The 7,549-nt window shown below is 38.6% G+C and overlaps 1 pseudogene; it reads left to right on the top strand.

Annotated features, from left to right (window-relative positions):
* Nucleotides 1-1,707: 1,707 nt before the first annotated feature.
* Nucleotides 1,708-1,826, top strand: LOC145399375 (5S ribosomal RNA; annotated as a pseudogene).
* Nucleotides 1,827-7,549: the final 5,723 nt, after the last annotated feature.

Below are 7,549 nucleotides of genomic sequence, written 5' to 3'. Positions count from 1 at the left end.
CAAATCTTTCTCTTCTCTCATTTTTGTGATTAATTCATTACCCAACGAATAATTCTGTGATGGCCTCCTGGTACTTTTACCCATTTCCAGTATTTTACATTTCTTTACATTAAATTTCATTTCCCACGTCCGGCTTCAATCATGTATCCTATCCAGATCCTCCTGCAGCATTTTACAATCCTCCTCAACCTCTACCTTTCTCAAGATCTTTACATCATCAGCAAACAGACTTGCATAACTGTTCACTCCATCTACCATACCATTTACGTAAATCAGGAACATTACTGGCGCCAACACCGAGCTTTGAGGGACTCCACTTGTTACTTCCCTCCATGCAGACATCCTGTCCTTTATTACTGTCCTCATTTGTCTGTCTCTCAAAAAGTCTCTCATCCATTCCAGGAGTTTCCCCTTCAGTCCTCCTATATATTCTAGTTTCCACATTAGTCTCTTATGAGGTACCTTGTCAAAGGCCTTCTCTAAGTCTAAGTACACACAATCCACCCAACCATCTCTCTCCTGTACCACATCAATCGCTCTTGAGTAAAAGCTCAACAAGTTGGAAACACATGACCTTCCACTTCTGAATCCAAACTGACATTCAGTCAGAATATTCATCTCTTCTAGAAATTTTATCCATCTGTCTTTCAGGATTCTCTCACACAATTTTGCGACCATGCTGGTTAGAGACACTGGTCTATAATTCAGGGGTTCTTCCCTGTTTCCTCCCTTGTAAATTGGTACCACATTTGCCCTCTTCCATTCTTGTGGCACTTTCCTCTCTTCCAGAGAACACACGATTAAACTGTGAATTTTATCTGCCAGTTGTTCTCTGCATTCCTTCAGTACCCAGTTAGAAATTCCATCAGGTCCTGGGGCTTTCCTTACATCTTGAGTTTCCAGTAATTTATACACTTCCTGTACCTCCACTTTTATATCTTTTATCACCGGTACATTTCTAATCACTCACTCCCTTTCCAAAAACTCTTTTTCATTAGTGAAAACCGGTTGGAAACATTTGTTCATTATTTCTGCTTGTACTGCTGCATCTTTATAGACCTCTCCTACTTTCAGTTTGGTGATTCCTTCCTTTTGTTTCAGTTTGTCATTAACAAATCTATAAAACAGTTTGAGTTCATCCTTGCATTTGTCTGTCATACCTTTTTCAAAATTCCTTTCTGGTTCTCTACGTATTCTTGTGTATTCATTTCTAATTCTTTTATATTCTTCCTTTGCTCTGTTGTTACCTCTCTTTCTCCTGTTGTTCCACGCCTTATATCTCTCTTTTTTTGCTATCATACACCTTCTATTAAACCACTTCTTTTTCCTGTTTTCTTTCCCTCTTACTCTTGGTACAAATTTTTCCACTCCCAAATTATAGAGGTCTAGAAAGATATCCCACTTCCTCTGTATCTCTCTTGTTTCTCTGAATTTTCTCCAATCCACGTCCTCAAAAAATTTTCTCAGTCCTGTAAAATTTACTTTCCCAAAGTTGTCTCTTCTCTGTCTATGAAGCTCGTCTCTTGGCTCGACGTTCCCTATTATCATCTGGAACTCGGTGACCACATGATCACTTTTTCCTATAGGACAGAAATATTTCAATGATTCTATTACATCGGTTCTTTGGTAAACAGTAAATCTAACCTTGCTGGTGTGTCCTCACCTTGGAACCGTGTCCCTTCTTTGACCCATTGCGTCATCACATTATTCAGCGGCCATGCCACGTTGAGTACACCGCTTCCCGTTCGATCAGCGAAGCTAAGCAGCGTTGGGTCTGGTTAGTACTTGGATGGGTGACTGCCAGGGAACACCAGATGCTGTTGGCATCCCTACGTGTCAAGTGGGGTTGGTGGAGGATTAGTGCCCCTCCCTGTAAAACAATTAACTCTAAGCCCTTGACCACCCCGTTTGGGATACATGGCGTCTGGCAATGGATGGATGGATATTTAATAACATAGTGCCCCACGAATCCTCGCTGCCTCCTGAGTCCCATTCCTCCCAGTTCACCTCTTTACAGTTAAAGTCACCAAAATTATATTGTTGCTTTTCTCAATTATTTTTTGTAAATGACTGGCCATATCTGACAACATCTCTTGGTATTAGTCATCATTCCATGCTCTCGTCTTAGGGGGAACATACACTACCGCCATATCTCCATTGACATTCTCTCCAGTTTCTAATTTCATATATATCACTTCAGCCCTGCCTTCTCCCATTTCCACGGTATCTACATTTATGCTGTTCTTCACTGCTATCATCACTCCTCCTCCCGTTTTTTCTTTTCTGTCTCTTCTCCACAGTTTATATGTACCATCTCCCAAATGAACATCAGTATCTTCTCTTAATTTAGTCTCTACAAAGCACATGACATCAGGTTCATGTTCTTTCAAGAAATCGTTAATTTCAAGACGTGCCGATATTAAACCATCAACATTAGTATATATCACCTTCAAATTATTTTTGATGTTTTTTATACCTCTTCTCTCGTTCTCTCCGTCGGTACCACTTCCTCAATTTCTGATCTTTCATAGCCATCCCCCTTAGTTTCCTTCACTTCTATTTTCTCACATACCACTTCCTTACTCTCATATCCATCACTCTCCCAAAAAAAGTATTACATTCTTCCTCTGTCCTCTTATCATTTTTTTCCTTTACTTGTTCCTTCAGTGATTTTAGAACTTCTCTTTCTTCTTCATTCAAGTCTTTTCTTATTATTATATTTTCCATCCCTGCCTCTTTGCTTAATTTCCAGGTCAGTTTAATTATATCATTTACTACACTTTCTGATGTAAACTTGACTCTCATTGGTCTTGTTTCCTTTTTCTTATAAGGCCCTATCCTCCTTACTTCCTCAATTTCTTTTACCCATTTGTCTCCTTCGGGGTCAATCTTGCCTAATATGCCTCTCACCAGGTTCGTGTCTCTCTCGAGTCTCACGAACCTAACCTTTTCTTCCTCTTCCCTGTTTCCAAATATTACCACACATCTGTTCCTTTCTACAGTTTCTCACACTATTTTCTCTCTTTTCTTCAGTATTTTCACTACATTTTCTTCCATTTTTTCTTGTTCATTTCCCTTTCTTCCTGGATGATTTCTTTTAAGCTGACCACTTCTTTCTGTTCTTCTTCTATGTGTGCCCGTTTTGCCTGATGCTCTTCTAATACAGTACTCACCTTCTCCATTTTATTAGTACTCTCTTCTAGTTTCCTCCTCAATTCGACATTTTCACGCTTCAAATTTCTAATCTCATTCGCTGTCTCATTGGACTGGATCAGACTCTGTATAGTAGTCTCCGTATTTTCAGACACATCCTTTATCACTAGATTCTCTACTTTCTTTTCAAGTTCACTAATCCTCATAATCAATGTTTTAACCAGATCCATGACATTGGTATTTCTATCAAATCCTGGAAATTCGAGTCCCTCAATGTTTACATTTTCGGCCATGTTTGAGATTGGTTAAAGTACCATAATGACAGCTGTTACCGAAAAATACTACAAACATTCATGTATACTCTAGCCAATAAATCTTTACATTTTTGGTAGTCTATTAACTTTCATTATTTTAAATTTAAAACAAGACCTTAGGAGACAGGACAGACAAAATTCCTGAAAACTACTTAAGGTTCACAGTGATGGCTGGGACGTCTGCTCGCTGTGGCTGTTTGCTCGTGTGCGTTGTGGGCATGTGTTGGCGTAGGTAGGAAATAGGGAGTGCATATGTACTGCATGTTACATCACACGCACAACATGTAAAAAGATGTGTACAGGTATGTTGTTGAACTGGGAATATATGTATCGCAGGGTAATGTTAATGGTATGGGCAATGATGGAGATACTGGTAATGCTAGTGTCTTCAGAACATATTGGTACTGTAATTATTATTGTTTATTATTATTACTATTATTATTATTATTATTATTATTATTATTATTATTATTACTACCACTACTATTGCTATTGATACTATTACTATTATCATTACTGTTAAAAATTATCATTATTATTATTATTGTCACTTATTATACTACTAATTTTAATTATACTAATTAAAATTTTCTACCATTCAGTATTTAAGATTTCATATGCTGTTATCACTTAAGGTTACTGCTGTAGGCAAAGCACTGACATTATTAGTTATTATTGCTGTTAATATTTCTCTATTATTACTATTATTATTGCTATTACTCTTATAAGTTATGTACACTTTTATTATTTCTTATATTGATATCAGTACAGATTTCCATATTTGAATTAAGTATAACCTTTTTTCTTCCATGTCCATTCAAATCCATGAGGACAAACAAAATATGAAAACATCATCAGGTCCATAAAAGAGTATTGACTCAATGGACCGTGGCTTGCAAATTGTATATGTGTATACTGTACTTTTATATTATGTTAAGCTAAATAAATGTATCAAGTATCAAATATTAAACCATCTACATTACCATATGCCACTTTCAATCTTTTTACACTGTTTTTTATTCTTGCCTCCTCTCTCCCTCTCTCCTTCAGTACCACTTCCTCAATTTTTGATCCATAACTCTCCAATACAACTTTGTTTTCTCTTCCTCCGTTTTCTGGTCATTTTTTTTTTCCTTTGCTTCCTTAATATATTCCTTTATTTTAGCTCTCTCTTCCTCATTTGCATCTCTCCTTATCCAGATATTTTTTAATCCTTCCGTATCTGCTAATTTCCAAGTCTTGTCGGTTTATTTCATTTACTGTGACCTGAGATTGAAATTTTACTCTGAGTGGCCTTGCCCCTCCCTCCACATATTTCCAGCCAAAACACTTCTTTGATCTCCTGGGCTTCGTCCTTTCCTTCCATAACTATTGACACTATTTCTTTCACCCTTCATAGTTCTTCCCTTTCTCTTTCTGACCTCACTGACATTGGTTTTCCTTTCAAACCCGAGATAATCATGCATTTTTTCCTGTCTGCTGCATCTCTGACATGTGATTCTGTACTTTTAAGTACCTTCCCCACTTCCTTCTCGACCTTTTCCTGGTTTCCCTTTTTTGGTTGTTCTGAAATCTCCTTAAGACTTATTTTATCATCCTGCTGAGTTATTTTCCACCCCTTATGGTGTTCTTGGATTTCTTTGGTATGTTCCTCGTGCATCTTATTTTTAGATTCATACTCGTCAAGTTTACATTTCATCTTGTCCCTTTCCTCCTCCAGCCTCTTATTTTCCCATTTCAGTTGTTTTATTTCACTTGCGACTGTTTCATTACCAGCTTTTAATTCAGACACCCTTCTCTCCTGGTCAGCATTGCATGAGCAGACACTCTCTAACTTACTTCTCAGCTCTTTCATCTCCTTCTCCTGTTCTGAGGTTTGCTCTTGTAATTCACTAATTATTGCCCATACCTGTTTTAATTCCTGGGCATTCATCTCACCCATTTTCCCCATGTCTGTTACTCTTGTTTGGTTCAGTTTGTTACTTCCGTTGCTTTGATCATCACTGGAGAATCCCGTGACCTCACTATCACTGGATGTAAAGAATGAACTGCTTCTCTCTGCCATGATGCAGTTGTACAAAGTTTAAGACCATCACTGTGTTTTACTCATATTTGACCAACACCTCCAGCTTATTTACACTCAAATAAGACGGGACAACCAATCACACATTTAATTCGAATACAGTAAGGTCTCGGGTTATGTCAGTATTGACTTACGTCAATTCAAGGTTACGACAGTCGGTCCGTGAGTGGAAATTTCAAAATATAAGAAAATAAAGAAAAAAGACGTAAATCGTGGGTTTTGAAGTGTTGCTGTGTACCGCGAGATGTCTCTGGCGTTTTCCCGCCTCACACTTGACTACCAACAATCGCTCTCAGTCTCACTGCTACCACCACCTGATACAGTGATACCGTCATTTTCTTGTGTTTTTCGCCATCCTGATTCCATGATGCCTAAGAGACAGCTTCCTGGTGACCATAACGACTCCAAGAAACGCAAGACCATCACATTACGTGAAAAAGTCGATATTATTAAGCGTAATGAGAAAGGAGAAAAGGCATCAGCAATCGGGCGTGCTCTAGGGATGAGCCGTACTACCGTAGCTACCATCCTCAAAGACAAGGAACGTATCTTGACTCACGTTAAAGGTGCAACTCCCATGCAATCAACTGTGATTACCAAGCAAAGATCGGGACTGTTGATTGAGATGGAACGGATGCTAATGCTGTGGATTGAGGACAATAATCAATGGTGCATGCCTCTGAGTGAACAGTTAATCTGTGAAAAAGCACGCACACTCTACCAAGACCTTAAGAAAGAAAAAAGTGAGGAAAGTGAGACCAACGAGACATTTGTGGCATCAAAAGGTTGGTTTACTCGTTTCAGGGCTCGAGCAAAACCTAACCAGCAGAAGAATTTTCGGAGAAGCAGCCAGTGCAGATAACGAAGCAGCAAAAACATTCATTAAAGAGTTGGAGGAGTTGATTGAGAAGGAAGGCTACATTCCAGAACTTATTTTTAATGTTGATGAAACGGGACTAAACTGGAAACGAATGCCTAACAGAACCTATATTCCTAAAGAAGAAAAAACCATGCCAGGTCACAAAGCATCCAAAGAGCGCCTAATGCTACTTTTGGGGGGAAACTGTGCAGGCGATTTCAAGCTTAAACCGCTACTCGTGTACCACTCCGAAAATCCAAGAGCTCCTAAGGGGATCCTTAAAGCAAGCCTACCAGTTTATTGGAAAAGTAATTTAAAGGCTTGGGTGACTAGTGCAATTTTCATTGACTGGTTTTCAAAGTGTTTCGTGCCAGAGGTTGAACGGTATTGTGCTATGAAGAATCTGCCATTCAAAGCTCTTCTCATTATTGATAATGCTTTTGGTCATCCTTCGAGCCTGACAGAGTTGCACCCTAATGTAAAAGTTGTGTTTATGCCACCAAACACAACATCAATCCTAAAACCCATGGACCAAGGTGTAATAAGAGCTTTCAAGGCTTACTACCTGAGAAAAACATTCAGACAGGCAATACGAGCAACAGAAAATGGTAAAGTAACACTCAAAGAATTCTGGAAAGATTTCAACATCTATAAGGCAGTTAAATATATTGGAGAATGTTGGGCTGAAGCGACTGAGACAAATATGCACGGAGTGTGGAAAAAAGTGTGCCCTAACTCGTAAAAGACTTTAAAGGATTTGATGAAGACAGTATAAATGAAGTCAAGCGCAACTGTGTGAAAATTGGAAATGATTTAAATCTGGACATAGACGAGAGTGATGTACATGAACTTGTTGATTCACATGATCAAGAGCTGAGTAATGAAGACTTGCTATACCTAGGAAAACAAATGGAAAATGATGAAAAAAAGTGATGAGGCAGAACCGCTAAGACAGTTTAAGATTAAGGAAATGGCAAATGCTTTCGACTTCCTAGAAAAAGCAATGGCTGCATTTGAAGATCAGGACCCAAATGCAGAGAGGTTTGCCAAAGTGTACAGGGGAATTGAGGATGCAGTGTCCTGTTATCGTCAAATCTATGACGAAAAGAAATATGCCGCCAAGCAGTCTTCAATTCTCCA

This window comes from Coenobita brevimanus, chromosome 48 (genome assembly GCF_032717465.1).
Source record: "Coenobita brevimanus isolate Jiangsu-jjx chromosome 48, ASM3271746v2, whole genome shotgun sequence".
In the NCBI taxonomy this organism is placed as follows: Eukaryota; Metazoa; Arthropoda; class Malacostraca; order Decapoda; family Coenobitidae; genus Coenobita; species Coenobita brevimanus.
Note: the sequence above shows the minus strand (reverse complement) of the source record. Positions and strands in the feature narration are given on the sequence as shown.